The sequence below is a fragment of the Pseudophryne corroboree genome, unplaced genomic scaffold, assembly GCF_028390025.1.
Source record: "Pseudophryne corroboree isolate aPseCor3 unplaced genomic scaffold, aPseCor3.hap2 scaffold_388, whole genome shotgun sequence".
NCBI lineage: Eukaryota > Metazoa > Chordata > Amphibia > Anura > Myobatrachidae > Pseudophryne > Pseudophryne corroboree.
Window position 1 is genome coordinate 482,394 of NW_026970033.1, and position 14,332 is coordinate 496,725.

The following is a 14,332-nucleotide window of genomic DNA, read 5'->3' on the forward strand; positions in this document are numbered from 1 at the left end:
ATTAAAGTAATCCAAAACTGGGATTGATATTTTTGCTCTTTTATTTTTACTTAAAGTACAATAACTTTTACCATTTTAATTTGTTTTAATAGTATATTGACAGTATTGTTTTCTTTCAAAAATCCAATTAATTTTCTTTACCCGATTATTAAAATGGTAATTGACAAAAACAAACTACATTGTCACCAGAAGAGCAATACAAAATGTACAAGTGATATATTAAAATCATCTTTCCAGCTTGAATTTCAATGATGCATTGGGGCAACGATTTTGTGAGAAACATCTTCACCCTTAAATAAAGATTTTCTTAATTCCTTACCTGTGTGCTAATTAGATATCACCTTGTTTTCACATTAAACAGACTTCCACATGAGAAAGCAGCAAGGATGCAGTGGCGTTAATGTTTCCTGGTGTCAACCTGTATTATTTCCGTAGATATTGAAATGAGGATGCATCTTGCTGCCTTTCCAATGAAGCAAGTTTAATTTAGTAATAGGTGAAAAACCATCCCTACAAAGATGTTAATCAGATACTTGGCTTTGTGGACACTTTTCAGAGAACAAATTTGTAATCATAAAAATAAAGCCAGAAAATGAAGAGCTGTTTAATCACTCAATTGGATTTTTCTGCCAGCATTTTTCTTTTTCTCTGCAACCCACTGCTAAATTGTGCTTCCTAGCTGTTTTTTTATAAAATCACTTAATCAAATCTAACTCTGATTACATCAGAGAAGGCCAGGTACACTATACCATAAGAGGGGGTTTGCAATTTTGACTTGTCTACTTAAATATCACCAAAATGTGATCACAAGGTCAATTACGTCCCTGGGTGGGATTGAACCACCAACCTTTTGATAAATAGCTGAACGCACTAACCGATTGCGCCACAGAGACACTTTGCAAAAAGCACATACTGACAAAGACTAATAAGCATTCATCTAGAACGTTTCCTAGAAAAACTTTAAAAAGTCAATAATCTGGAGAGTTTTTGTAAGATGTTTCACCAGCAACCAATGAAGAAACACATTAGTACTTTTGCATGATGAGTGAGTGCTTCAGGATCTCTTGCACTTACATGTGCAGCAGAGTACTGCAATGGAAGCATGCTGGGCCCATAACCCAGAGGTAGGCAGATTGAAACTATCCTTTGCTATATGCATTTTTTTTTTGTTCATTAAAGTAATCCAAAACTGGGATTGATATTTTAGCTTTTATTTTTACTTAAAGTACAATAACTTTTACCATTTTAATTTGTTTTAATAGTATATTGACAGTATTGTTTTCTTTCAAAAATCCAATTAATTTTCTTTATCCGATTATTAAAATGGTAATTGACAAAAACAAACTACATTGTCACCAGAAGAGCAATACAAAATGTACAAGTGATATATTAAAATCATCTTTCCAGCTTGAATTTCAATGATGCATTGGGGCAACGATTTTGTGAGAAACATCTTCACCCTTAAATAAAGATTTTCTTAATTCCTTACCTGTGTGCTAATTAGATATCACCTTGTTTTCACATTAAACAGACTTCCACATGAGAAAGCAGCAAGGATGCAGTGGCGTTAATGTTTCCTGGTGTCAACCTGTATTATTTCAGTAGATATTGAAATGAGGATGCATCTTGCTGCCTTTCCAATGAAGCAAGTTTAATTTAGTAATAGGTGAAAAACCATCCCTACAAATATGTTAATCAGATACTTGGCTTTGTGGACACTTTTCAGAGAACAAATTCGTTAGCATAAAAATAAAGCCAGAAAATGAAGAGCTGTTTAATCACTCAATTGGATTTTTCTGCCAGCATATTTCTTTTTCTCTGCAACCCACTGCTAAATTGTGCTTCCTAGCTGTTTTTTTTATAAAATCACTGATTCAAATCTAACTCTGATTACATCAGAGTAGGCCAGGTACCCTACACCATAAGAAGGGGGTTTGAAATTTTGACTTGTCTACTTAAAGATCACCAAAATCCGATAACAAGGTCAATTACATCCCTGGGTGGGATTGAACCACCAACCCTTTGATTAATAACCAAACACACTAACAGATTGCGCCACAGAGACACTTTACAAACGTACATACTGACAAAGGCTAATAAGCATTCATCTAGAACGTTTCCTAGAAAAACTTTAAAAAGTCAATAATCTGGAGAGTTTTTGTAAGATGTTTCTTCCATCAACCAACGAAGAAACACATTGGTACTTTCCCATGATGAGTGAGTGCTTCAGGATCTCTTGCACTTACATGTGCAGCAGAGTACTGCAATGGAAAAATGCTGGGCCCATAACCCAGAGGTAGGCAGATTGAAACTATCCTCTGCTATATGCATTTTTTTTGTTAATTAAAGTAATCCAAAACTGGGATTGATATTTTTGCTCTTTTATTTTTACTTAAAGTACAATAACTTTTACCATTTTAATTTGTTTTAATAGTATATTGACAGTATTGTTTTCTTTCAAAAATCCACTTAATTTTCTTTACCCTATTATTAAAATGGTAATTGACAAAAACAAACTACATTGTCACCAGAAGAGCAATACAAAATGTACAAGTGATATATTAAAATCATCTTTCCAGCTTGAATTTCAATGATGCATTGGGGCAACGATTTTGTGAGAAACACCTTCACCCTTAAATAAAGATTTTCTTAATTCCTTACCTGTGTGCTAATTAGATATCACCTTGTTTTCACATTAAACAGACTTCCACATGCGAAAGCAGCAAGGATGCAGTGGCGTTAATGTTTCCTGGTGTCAACCTGTATTATTTCAGTAGACATTGAAATGAGGATGCATCTTGCTGCCTTTCCAATGAAGCAAGTTTAATTTAGTAATAGGTGAAAAACCATCCCTACAAAGGTGTTAATCAGAGACTTGGCTTTGTGGACACTTTTCAGAGAACAAATTTGTTAGCATAAAAATAAAGCCAGAAAATGAAGAGCTGTTTAATCACTCAATTGGATTTTTTTGCCAGCATATTTCTTTTTCTCTGCAACCCACTGCTAAATTGTGCTTCCTAGCTGTTTTTATAAAATCACTGAATCAAATCTAACTCTGATTACATCAGAGAAGGCCAGGTACCCTACACCATAACAGGGGGTTTGAAATTTTGACTTGTCTACTTAAAGATCACCAAAATCTGATAACAAGGTCAATTACGTCCCTGGGTGGGATTGAACCACCAACCTTTTGGTTAATAACCATACACACTAACTGATTGCGCCACAGCGACACTTTGCAAAAAGCACATACTGACAAAGACTAATAAGCATTCATCTAGAACGTTTCCTAGAAAAACTTTAAAAAGTCAATAATCTGGAGAGTTTTTGTAAGATGTTTCTTCCAGCAACCAATGAAGAAACACATTAGTACTTTCGCATGATGAGTGAGTGCTTCAGGATCTCTTGCACTTACATGTGCAGCAGAGTACTGCAATAAAAGCATGCTGGGCCCATAACCCAGAGGTAGGCAGATTGAAACTATCCTTTGCTATATGAATTTTTTTTTTTGTTCATTAAAGTAATCCAAAACTGGGATTGATATTTTCGCTTTTATTTTTACTTAAAGTACAATAACTTTTACCATTTTAATTTGTTTTAATAGTATATTGACAGTATTGTTTTCTTTCAAAAATCCAATTAATTTTCTTTACCCGATTATTAAAATGGTAATTGACAAAAACAAACTACATTGTCACCAGAAGAGCAATACAAAATGTACAAGTGATATATTAAAATCATCTTTCCAGCTTGAATTTCAATGATGCATTGGGGCAACGATTTTGTGAGAAACACCTTCACCCTTAAATAAAGATTTTCTTAATTCCTTACCTGTGTGCTAATTAGATATCACCTTGTTTTCACATTAAACAGACTTCCACATGCGAAAGCAGCAAGGATGCAGTGGCGTTAATGTTTCCTGGTGTCAACCTGTATTATTTCAGTAGACATTGAAATGAGGATGCATCTTGCTGCCTTTCCAATGAAGCAAGTTTAATTTAGTAATAGGTGAAAAACCATCCCTACAAAGGTGTTAATCAGAGACTTGGCTTTGTGGACACTTTTCAGAGAACAAATTTGTTAGCATAAAAATAAAGCCAGAAAATGAAGAGCTGTTTAATCACTCAATTGGATTTTTTTGCCAGCATATTTCTTTTTCTCTGCAACCCACTGCTAAATTGTGCTTCCTAGCTGTTTTTATAAAATCACTGAATCAAATCTAACTCTGATTACATCAGAGAAGGCCAGGTACCCTACACCATAACAGGGGGTTTGAAATTTTGACTTGTCTACTTAAAGATCACCAAAATCTGATAACAAGGTCAATTACGTCCCTGGGTGGGATTGAACCACCAACCTTTTGGTTAATAACCATACACACTAACTGATTGCGCCACAGCGACACTTTGCAAAAGTACATACTGACAAAGGCTAATAAGCATTCATCTAGAACGTTTCCTAGAAACATTTTAAAAAGTCAATAATGTGGAGAGTTTTTGTAAGATGTTTCTTCCATCAACCAATGAAGAAACACATTGGTACTTTCCCATGATAAGTGAGTGCTTCAGGACCTCTTGCACTTACATGTGCAGCAGAGTACTGTAATGGAAGCATGCTGGGTCCATAACCCAGAGGTAGGCAGATTGAAACTATCCTCTGCTATATGCATTTTTTTTTTGTTAATTAAAGTAATCCAAAACTGGGATTGATATTTTTGCTCTTTTATTTTTACTTAAAGTACAATAACTTTTACCATTTTAATTTGTTTTAATAGTATATTGACAGTATTGTTTTCTTTCAAAAATCCAATTAATTTTCTTTACCCGATTATTAAAATGGTAATTGACAAAAACAAACTACATTGTCACCAGAAGAGCAATACAAAATGTACAAGTGATATATTAAAATCATCTTTCCAGCTTGAATTTCAATGATGCATTGGGGCAACGATTTTGTGAGAAACATCTTCACCCTTAAATAAAGATTTTCTTAATTCCTTACCTGTGTGCTAATTAGATATCACCTTGTTTTCACATTAAACAGACTTCCACATGCGAAAGCAGCAAGGATGCAGTGGCGTTAATGTTTCCTGGTGTCAACCTGTATTATTTCAGTAGACATTGAAATGAGGATGCATCTTGCTGCCTTTCCAATGAAGCAAGTTTAATTTAGTAATAGGTGAAAAACCATCCCTACAAAGGTGTTAATCAGAGACTTAGCTTTGTGGACACTTTTCAGAGAACAAATTTGTTAGCATAAAAATAAAGCCAGAAAATGAAGAGCTGTTTAATCACTCAATTGGATTTTTCTGCCAGCATATTTCTTTTTCTCTGCAACCCACTGCTAAATTGTGCTTCCTAGCTGTTTTTTTTTATAAAATCACTGATTCAAATCTAACTCTGATTACATCAGAGTAGGCCAGGTACCCTACACCATAAGAAGGGGGTTTGAAATTTTGACTTGTCTACTTAAAGATCACCAAAATCTGATAACAAGGTCAATTACATCCCTGGGTGGGATTGAACCACCAACCCTTTGATTAATAACCAAACACACTAACAGATTGCGCCACAGAGACACTTTACAAACGTACGTACTGACAAAGGCTAATAAGCATTCATCTAGAACGTTTCCTAGAAAAACTTTAAAAAGTCAATAATCTGGAGAGTTTTTGTAAGATGTTTCTTCCATCAACCAACGAAGAAACACATTGGTACTTTCCCATGATGAGTGAGTGCTTCAGGATCTCTTGCACTTACATGTGCAGCAGAGTACTGCAATGGAAAAATGCTGGGCCCATAACCCAGAGGTAGGCAGATTGAAACTATCCTCTGCTATATGCATTTTTTTTGTTAATTAAAGTAATCCAAAACTGGGATTGATATTTTTGCTCTTTTATTTTTACTTAAAGTACACTAACTTTTACCATTTTAATTTGTTTTAATAGTATATTGACAGTATTGTTTTCTTTCAAAAATCCACTTAATTTTCTTTACCCTATTATTAAAATGGTAATTGACAAAAACAAACTACATTGTCACCAGAAGAGCAATACAAAATGTACAAGTGATATATTAAAATCATCTTTCCAGCTTGAATTTCAATGATGCATTGGGGCAACGATTTTGTGAGAAACACCTTCACCCTTAAATAAAGATTTTCTTAATTCCTTACCTGTGTGCTAATTAGATATCACCTTGTTTTCACATTAAACAGACTTCCACATGCGAAAGCAGCAAGGATGCAGTGGCGTTAATGTTTCCTGGTGTCAACCTGTATTATTTCAGTAGACATTGAAATGAGGATGCATCTTGCTGCCTTTCCAATGAAGCAAGTTTAATTTAGTAATAGGTGAAAAACCATCCCTACAAAGGTGTTAATCAGAGACTTGGCTTTGTGGACACTTTTCAGAGAACAAATTTGTTAGCATAAAAATAAAGCCAGAAAATGAAGAGCTGTTTAATCACTCAATTGGATTTTTTTGCCAGCATATTTCTTTTTCTCTGCAACCCACTGCTAAATTGTGCTTCCTAGCTGTTTTTATAAAATCACTGAATCAAATCTAACTCTGATTACATCAGAGAAGGCCAGGTACCCTACACCATAACAGGGGGTTTGAAATTTTGACTTGTCTACTTAAATATCACCAAAATCTGATAACAAGGTCAATTACGTCCCTTAGTGGGATTGAACCACCAACCTTTTGATTAATAACCATACACACTGAGGCAGCACAAGGGAACTCTCGAAAGAAGAACAAGGCTAGAGGAAGAACTGAAACAAAGAAATCTGACTTTTACTAGAGCTGACCAGAGGAAAGCACAAACACAGTCCCCCACTACCACAAATAATGCAGTTGAGTTTCCCACATTTGGGGAAATCACATGGGTCAGCATACCCAGAATGCAATGAATGAACCTCACCCTGGGAGAACAATCTTCAAGACCATGGTCTCTCCTATGCAAAATAAGTATGATTTGGGATAGGGCTGGGGATGGCCGCTGCTCAGGCACATCTCTGTCAAGTAAAGGAGATTCAACTGAGGCAGCACAAGGGAACTCTCATCTGGGGACAACAACTGCAGGGAGAACACATATTTTCAGATGAACATGGGAGGGCAGAAGGCTGCCTAATACTGAAGCACCCCCAAACAACAAACCAAATGCAACAACTAGTGCAAGCATTCCTGGGGGAAGGCCTGCAGCAGATGGATTTGCATATGGTGATGCCATCCAAGCAGTGGGTCAAAGTTGGCTTCAACCCTCGTCTGCATATGAAAAGAGAAAAGGGGCGTGCAGGGCATGGCGGCCTTTTGCGGCGCTTGGATGACCCCTAGTTCGCATTACACACCTCCACCCTCCTTCGGTGTGGGGCTCATGTTGGCTATGCCCCAGCCCCTGAAGCATTCAAGCTGATTTCTTGCAGCAGCTGGGCACTGTAACTGCTCCAGAGCTGCTCTGTAAGGCAAGTAAAAGGGTGTGGGCCCTGCAGCACTACCTGTAGTTTGCATTGTGCGTTGGAAGGCACGAAGTAAGCAGACGGGAGAAGTCAGGATAGTGCGCAAGGGCATAGAAGGGAGCGGCTCAAGAAAAGAGAAGTGGAAACAGACAGCAAACTAGGCTGGAGAGAGACCTGAGACAAAGAGATCTGAATTATACGAGAGCCGACCAAGGGAAACACAAATTATGCAGTCAAGTTTCCCACATTTGGGGAAATCACAGGGGCAGCACAACTAGAGTGCAATGGGTGAGCCTTGCCCTGGGAGAAGCACCTTCATGATCATAGTATCTCACCTGGCAGGTAAGTAGGAGTTGGGCTAGAGCTGGGGAGGGTCGCTGCTCGGGCACCCCCCTGTCAAGTGAAAGAGATCCAACTGAGGCAGCACAAGGGAACTCTCGAAAGAAGAACAAGGCTAGAGGAAGATCTGAGATAAAGAAATCTGATTTTTACCAGAGCTGACCAGAGGAAAGCACAAACACAGTCCCCCACTACCACAAATAATGCAGTCGAGTTTCCCACATTTGGGGAAATCACAGGGGTCAGCATACCCAGAATGCAATGAATGAACCTCACCCTGGGAGAACAATCTTCATGACCATGGTATCGCCTATGCAAAATAAGTATGATTTGGGATAGGGCTGGGGAGGGCCGCTGCTCAGGCACATCTCTGTCAAGTAAAGGAGATTCAACTGAGGCAGCACAAGGGAACTCTCATCTGGGGACAACAACTGCAGGGAGAACACATATTTTCAGATGAACATGGGAGGGCAGAAGGCTGCCTAATACTGAAGCACCCCCAAACAACAAACCAAATGCAACAACTAGTGCAAGCATTCCTGGGGGAAGGCCTGCAGCAGATGGATTTGCATATGGTGATGTCATCCAAACAGTGGGTCAAAGTTGGCTTCAACCCTCGTCTGCATATGAAAAGAGACAAGGGGCGTGCAGGGCATGGCGGCCTTTTGCGGCGCTTGGATGACCCCTAGTTCGCATTACACACCTCCACCCTCCTTCGGTGTGGGGCTCATGTTGGCTATTCCCCAGCCCCTGAAGCATTCAAGCTGATTTCTTGCAGCAGCTGGGCACTGTAACTGCTCCAGAGACGCTCTGTAAGGCAAGTAAAAGGGTGTGGGTCCTGCAGCACTACCTGTAGTTTGCATTGTGCGTTGGAAGGCACGAAGTAAGCAGACGGGAGAAGTCAGGATAGTGCGCAAGGGCATAGAAGGGAGCGGCTCAAGAAAAGAGAAGTAGAAACAGACAGCAAACTAGGCTGGAGAGAGACCTGAGACAAAGAGATCTGAATTATACGAGAGCCGACCAGGGGAAACACAAATTATGCAGTCAAGTTTCCCACATTTGGGGAAATCGCAGAAGCAGCACACCCAGAGTGCAATGGGTGAGCCTTGCCCTGGGAGAAGCACCTTCATGATCATAGTATCTCACCTGGCAGGTAAGTAGGAGTTGGGCTAGAGCTGGGGAGGGTCGCTGCTCGAGCATCCCCCTGTCAAGTAAAGGAGATTCAACTGAGGCAGCACAAGGGAACTCTCATCTGGGGACAACAACTGCAGGGAGAACACATATTTTCAGATAAAAATCTTGGTCATGCTCTGGTTTCTCTTCAGAACGAACAAATCTTTCGCCTTTTACTAAAGATTTCCGTGGAGAGGAGCAAAACCGAGTTTTATCTCAATTTTTGCATGCCCCATCTTTTTGGGGTTTCTTTTATCGGTTTAAAGATAGAATGAGTGTGCTTTAATGTAAGCTCATTTGCATAGAAATGACAGTAAATGTTTGTTTCTTTTCAAACAGAACTTTCTTGACCATGCTACTTGCTTGAAAGATCTGGGAGCACATGGAATACAGTACAAACCATGCTTATAGCAAGGAGAAGACAGGTGAGAAATCTGCTTTCTTTCAAATTGGGCGCTCACTTTGATCTGAATAAGGACTGCTGGCACGGCACTCAGGCGACAGGTGGAATCTTGGTCATGCTCTGGTTTCTCTTCAGAACGAACAAATCTTTCGCCTTTTACTAAAGATTTCCGTGGAGAGGAGCAAAACTGAGTTTTATCTCAATTTTTGCATGCCCCATATTATTGGGGTTTCTTTTATCGGATTAAAGACAGAACGAGTGTGCTTTCTTGTTAGCTTTAATGTAAGTTTATTTGCATAACAATGACAATAAATGTCTGTTTCTTTTCAAGCAGAACTTTCTTGACCATACTAATTGCTTGAAAGATCTGGGAGCACATGGAAAAGAGTACAAACCATGCTTATAGCAAGGGGAAGCCTGGTGAGAAATCTGCTTTCTTTCTTTCAAATTGGGTGCTCACTTTGAGCTGAATGAGGACTGCTGGCACGGCACTCAGGCGACAGGTGGAATCTTGGTCATGCTCTGGTTTCTCTTCAGAACGAACAAATCTTTCGCCTTTTACTAAAGATTTCCATGGAGAGGAGCAAAACTGAGTTTTATCTCAATTTTTGCATGCCCCGTCTTATTGGGGTTTCTTTTATCAGTTTAAAGATAGAACGAGTGTGCTTTAATGTAAGCTCATTTGCGTAGAAATGACAGTAAATGTTTGTTTCTTTTCAAACAGAACTTTCTTGACTATACTAATTGCTTGAAAGATCTGGGAGCACATGGAAAAGAGTACAAACCATGTTTATAGCAAGGGGAAGCCTGGTGAGAAATCTGCTTTCTTTCTTTCAAATTGGGTGCTCACTTTGAGCTGAATGAGGACTGCTGGCATGGCACTCAGGCGACAGGTAGAATCTTGGTCATGCTGTGGTTTCTCTTCAGAACGAACAAATCTTTCGCCTTTTACTAAAGATTTCCGTGGAGAGGAGCAAAACTGAGTTTTATCTCAATTTTTGCATGCCCCATCTTATTGGGGTTTTATTTTATTGGTTTAAAGATAGAACGAGTGTGCTTTAATGTAAGCTCATTTGCATAGAAATGACAGTAAATGTTTGTTTCTTTTCAAACAGAACTTTCTTGACCACACTAATTGTTTGAAAGATCTGGGAGCACATGGAAAAGAGTACAAACCATGTTTATAGCAAGGGGAAGCCTGGTGAGAAATCTGCTTTCTTTCATTCAAATTGGGTGCTCACTTTGAGCTGAATGAGAACTGCTGGCATGGCACTCAGGCGACAGGTGGAATCTTGGTCATGCTCTGGTTTCTCTTCAGAACTAACAAATATTTCGCCTTTTATTAAAGATTTCCGTGGAGAGGAGCAAAACTGAGTTTTATCTCAATTTTTGCATGCCCCATATTATTGGGGTTTCTTTTATCAGTTTAAAGACAGAACGAGTGTGCTTTCTTGTTAGCTTTAATGTAAGTTTATTTGCATAACAATGACAGTAAATGTTTGTTTCTTTTCAAACAGAACTTTCTTGACCATGCTACTTGCTTGAAAGATCTGGGAGCACATGGAAAACAGTACAAACCATGCAGTATCACAAGAGCCTTTATTTGATCTTTCATGAAGATAGAGCAGAATTGAGGACACGTCAACAATTTCTGCCGAAGGTGGTTCATCTTTCCACATGGTGCCTTTGGCCACTGACACCTTCGTTGAGTCAAAGTCTCTGGCTGTGGTCAGAACTTTGAAAATTTATGTCACCAGAACGGTTCAGATTAGGAAAACAGAGGCTCTGTTTGTCCTGTATGCTCCCAACATGATTGGGTGTCCTGCTTCCATGCAGACCATTATGCGCTGGATCTGTGGTAAGATTCAGCATGCTCATTCCACGGCAGGATTGCCGTTACTGAATTAGGTGAAGACCCATTCTACTAGAAAGGTGGGTTCATCCTGGGCAGCTGGTCGGGGAGTCTCGGCATTGCAACTTTGCTGAGCAGCTATTTAGTAAACACTTTTGCTAAGTTTTACAAGTTTGATACCTTGGCTGATGATAACCTCAAGTTGGGTCATTCGGTGCTGCAGAGTCGTACGCACTCTCCCACCCGTTCAAGAGCTTTGGTATAACCCCATGGTTCTTAATGTGACCCCAGCATCCTCTAGGTCGTATGAGAAAATAGGATTTTAATACCTACCGGTAAATCCTTTTCTCTTAGTACGTAGAGGATGCTGGGCACCCGTCCCAGTCCATACTGTGTCTGCAGTTATTACTTGTGGTTATACACATGTTGTGTTACGGTTCTGGTCAGCTTTTTGCTGCAATTGTTCATGCCGTTGGCTTGTGTTCTGTTGAATGCCACGTTCTGCGGCATGCTTAAGGTGTGAGCTGGTAAGATGCTCACCTTAGTTTAACAATAAATCCTTTCCTCGAAATGTCCGTCTCCCTGGGCACAGTTCCTATAACTGGAGTCTGGAGGAGGGGCATAGAGGGAGGAGCCAGTTCACACCCTTTGAAAGTCTTAAAGTGCCCATGTCTCTTGCGGATCCCGTCTATACCCCATGGTTCTTAATGTGACCCCAGCATCCTCTACGGACTAAGAGAAAAGGATGCCCTTGTGTACTATCCTGACTTCTCCTCCCGTCTGCTTACTTTGTGCCTTCCAACGCACAATGCGAACTACAGGTGGTGCTGCAGGGCCCACACCCTTTTACTTGCCTTACAGAGCAGCTCTGGAGCTGTTACAGTGCCCAGCTGCTGCAAGAAATCAGCATGAATGCTTCAGGGGATGGGGCATGGCCAACATGAGCCCCACACCAAAGGAGGGTGGGGGTGTTTAATGCGAACTAGGGGTCATCCAAGCACTGCAAAAGGCCGCCATGCCCTGCATGCCCCTTTTCTCTTTTTATATGCAGATGAGGGTTCCAGCCAACTTTGGCCCACTGCTTGGATGACATCACCGTATGCAAATCCGTCTGCTGCAGACCTTCCCCCAGGAATGCTTGTACTAGTTGTTGGATATGGTTTGATATTTGATGGTGCTTCAGTATTAGGCAGCCTTCCGCCCTCCCATGTTCATCTGAAAAGATGTGGTCTCCCTGCAGTTGTTGTCCCCAGACGAGAGTTCCCTTGTGCTTCCTCAGTTGAATCTCCTTAACTTGACGGGGGAGGGGCTGCCCGAGCTGCCACCCTCCCCAGCCCTATCCCAACTCATACTTATTTTACATATTAGATCTCTTGATCATGAAGATTGTTCTCACAGGGTGAGGTTCATCCATTATATTTTAAAATAGGAAGGTACAAATTACATATTTGAATTGCATCTATGTGCTGGATTCAAATGTCCCCCCCCCCCTTCCTTTCTCAATTGTGCCCGTCAGCAGCTATTCTAAGGTTGCTGCCAATGGGTGTGACACATTAATTTCTTCTGTGGGGTACACTGGACTCCACAAGGATTCACATTGGGGTGTAGAGTAGGATCTTGATCTGAGGCACCAACCGGCTCAAAGCTTTTGACTGTTCCCAAGAAGCTCAGTGCATTCTCCTCTATAACCCCGCTTCCATGAACAGGGAGCTCAGTTTGTAGTTGGTGCCTTCAGTAGCAGGCCAATTAACAGGGGCCTGCCTCAGGCAGCCTATTCTTAGCTATTAATTTTGACAAGAAAAGAAGAACTTGTTTTATGAGAATCTACAAGGGCTGCAGCAGGCTAGGTCTAATAGACATCTTTACTGCAGCTTCATCACTCCCAGCGGCGCTGTATACTCCCGTGCCCTGGTTGCTGGGTCACTGCAGCGGAGGCTCCGGTTTCATCCTAAGGTCAGTCACACACACACCACCCTTCCGGATCACGAGGCCGCTGATGAAGGGGAGCGAGGCCGTAGGGGGTGGGCCGTGTGCGCACTGCGGTGGACACTGATTACTGGGCAGCCGCTCCACTAGCCACCAGGTACAGTTAAGGAGCACAGGTCTGGGGGTTTTTCTCCTATATTAACCCAATTTTGTACTGCCCGCAGCGCATTGTGATAGGTAATAGGGCCTGATTCAGGTTGGATTGCAATCGCAATAAGCGATCCAACTGCAAAAATTGCTAAGAGCATACGCATGTGCCTGCATTTTCTGCGGCACCCCGCAGAGAATGTGATCGCCTCTGCCTGTCAATCGGGGCGGGGAAGGGGGGGAGAGGTGGGTCAGCAACACTCCATTTCCAAGTCAGGGATGGAGCGGTGCGGGGGCAAGGCTTCAAAATGGGGTCTGCAACGGAGGAGACACAGGGGGCGTGGTCACAGCGGCTGTATGACATCACATTCAGCCGCTGTGATCACAAAAATGGTGGCGGCTTCCTGCGCGCACATACAGTCTGCACCAGCAGGAGCCTACACCATTTTTTATGATCACGCTGAACTGCAGTGCGACTGCAATTACAGCATGGTCAAGAAGGGAGGCGTCATGCTGGGTGGCCATGCCCTGTCACTGTGCAGGAGCCAGCACCGCTCACACACTAGTCCCCGGGTGCAGCCCCCAACCCCCGGGACACCCGGAGCAACAAAATGTAGATTCAGGCCACCAGGCCACGCCCCTACCTATGAAACCATGCCTCCTTTATACCATTGCGCTGCTTATCTGCGCGCACTGCATTACAATCTCCCTCGCCACCTCTCTGGGTGTCACCAGTGATAGTGACACCTCTGCCATGCTTGTAGCAGCTGGTCCTAAGATCTACGCCTCAAACCCTGAGTGTTTGCCCTTGTGACTTGTTGATCATCATAGCGAAGCAGATGCTTACAGAAAACTGCAGGGGCTTAGATTGAAAATAAAAAAATTGATGGGTATAAGGTAGAGAGGAGCGGGTTCGGTTCTCCGAGAACCGAATTCCCCACGAACTCCACGTTGTTTACACTGGTCCGAGGCAGGCTCGGTTGTTCCCGCCTGACTCGGAAAACCTGAACAAGGGAAAATGTCATCATCCCGCT

The 14,332-nt window shown here is 41.5% G+C and overlaps 9 non-coding genes across 9 annotated transcripts; 5 read left to right on the forward strand and 4 right to left on the reverse strand.

Moving 5' to 3' along the window:
- Nucleotides 1–6,810: 6,810 nt before the first annotated feature.
- On the reverse strand, nt 6,811–6,974 carry LOC135022441 (U1 spliceosomal RNA). The gene has a single exon (XR_010219554.1). It is a non-coding gene; the product is annotated as a U1 spliceosomal RNA (small nuclear RNA).
- Nucleotides 6,975–7,645: 671 nt separating this feature from the next.
- LOC135022660 (U1 spliceosomal RNA) lies at nt 7,646–7,808 on the reverse strand. The gene has a single exon (XR_010219746.1). It is a non-coding gene; the product is annotated as a U1 spliceosomal RNA (small nuclear RNA).
- A 152-nt stretch (nt 7,809–7,960) lies between these two features.
- LOC135022425 (U1 spliceosomal RNA) lies at nt 7,961–8,124 on the reverse strand. Its single transcript, XR_010219539.1, has one exon. It is a non-coding gene; the product is annotated as a U1 spliceosomal RNA (small nuclear RNA).
- A 671-nt stretch (nt 8,125–8,795) lies between these two features.
- Nucleotides 8,796–8,958, reverse strand: LOC135022559 (U1 spliceosomal RNA). The gene has a single exon (XR_010219672.1). It is a non-coding gene; the product is annotated as a U1 spliceosomal RNA (small nuclear RNA).
- A 144-nt stretch (nt 8,959–9,102) lies between these two features.
- On the forward strand, nt 9,103–9,218 carry LOC135022683 (U5 spliceosomal RNA). Its single transcript, XR_010219756.1, has one exon. It is a non-coding gene; the product is annotated as a U5 spliceosomal RNA (small nuclear RNA).
- Nucleotides 9,219–9,488: 270 nt separating this feature from the next.
- On the forward strand, nt 9,489–9,604 carry LOC135022678 (U5 spliceosomal RNA). Its single transcript, XR_010219751.1, has one exon. It is a non-coding gene; the product is annotated as a U5 spliceosomal RNA (small nuclear RNA).
- Nucleotides 9,605–9,890: 286 nt separating this feature from the next.
- LOC135022706 (U5 spliceosomal RNA) lies at nt 9,891–10,006 on the forward strand. Its single transcript, XR_010219779.1, has one exon. It is a non-coding gene; the product is annotated as a U5 spliceosomal RNA (small nuclear RNA).
- A 274-nt stretch (nt 10,007–10,280) lies between these two features.
- LOC135022703 (U5 spliceosomal RNA) lies at nt 10,281–10,396 on the forward strand. The gene has a single exon (XR_010219776.1). It is a non-coding gene; the product is annotated as a U5 spliceosomal RNA (small nuclear RNA).
- A 275-nt stretch (nt 10,397–10,671) lies between these two features.
- LOC135022714 (U5 spliceosomal RNA) lies at nt 10,672–10,787 on the forward strand. The gene has a single exon (XR_010219787.1). It is a non-coding gene; the product is annotated as a U5 spliceosomal RNA (small nuclear RNA).
- Nucleotides 10,788–14,332: the final 3,545 nt, after the last annotated feature.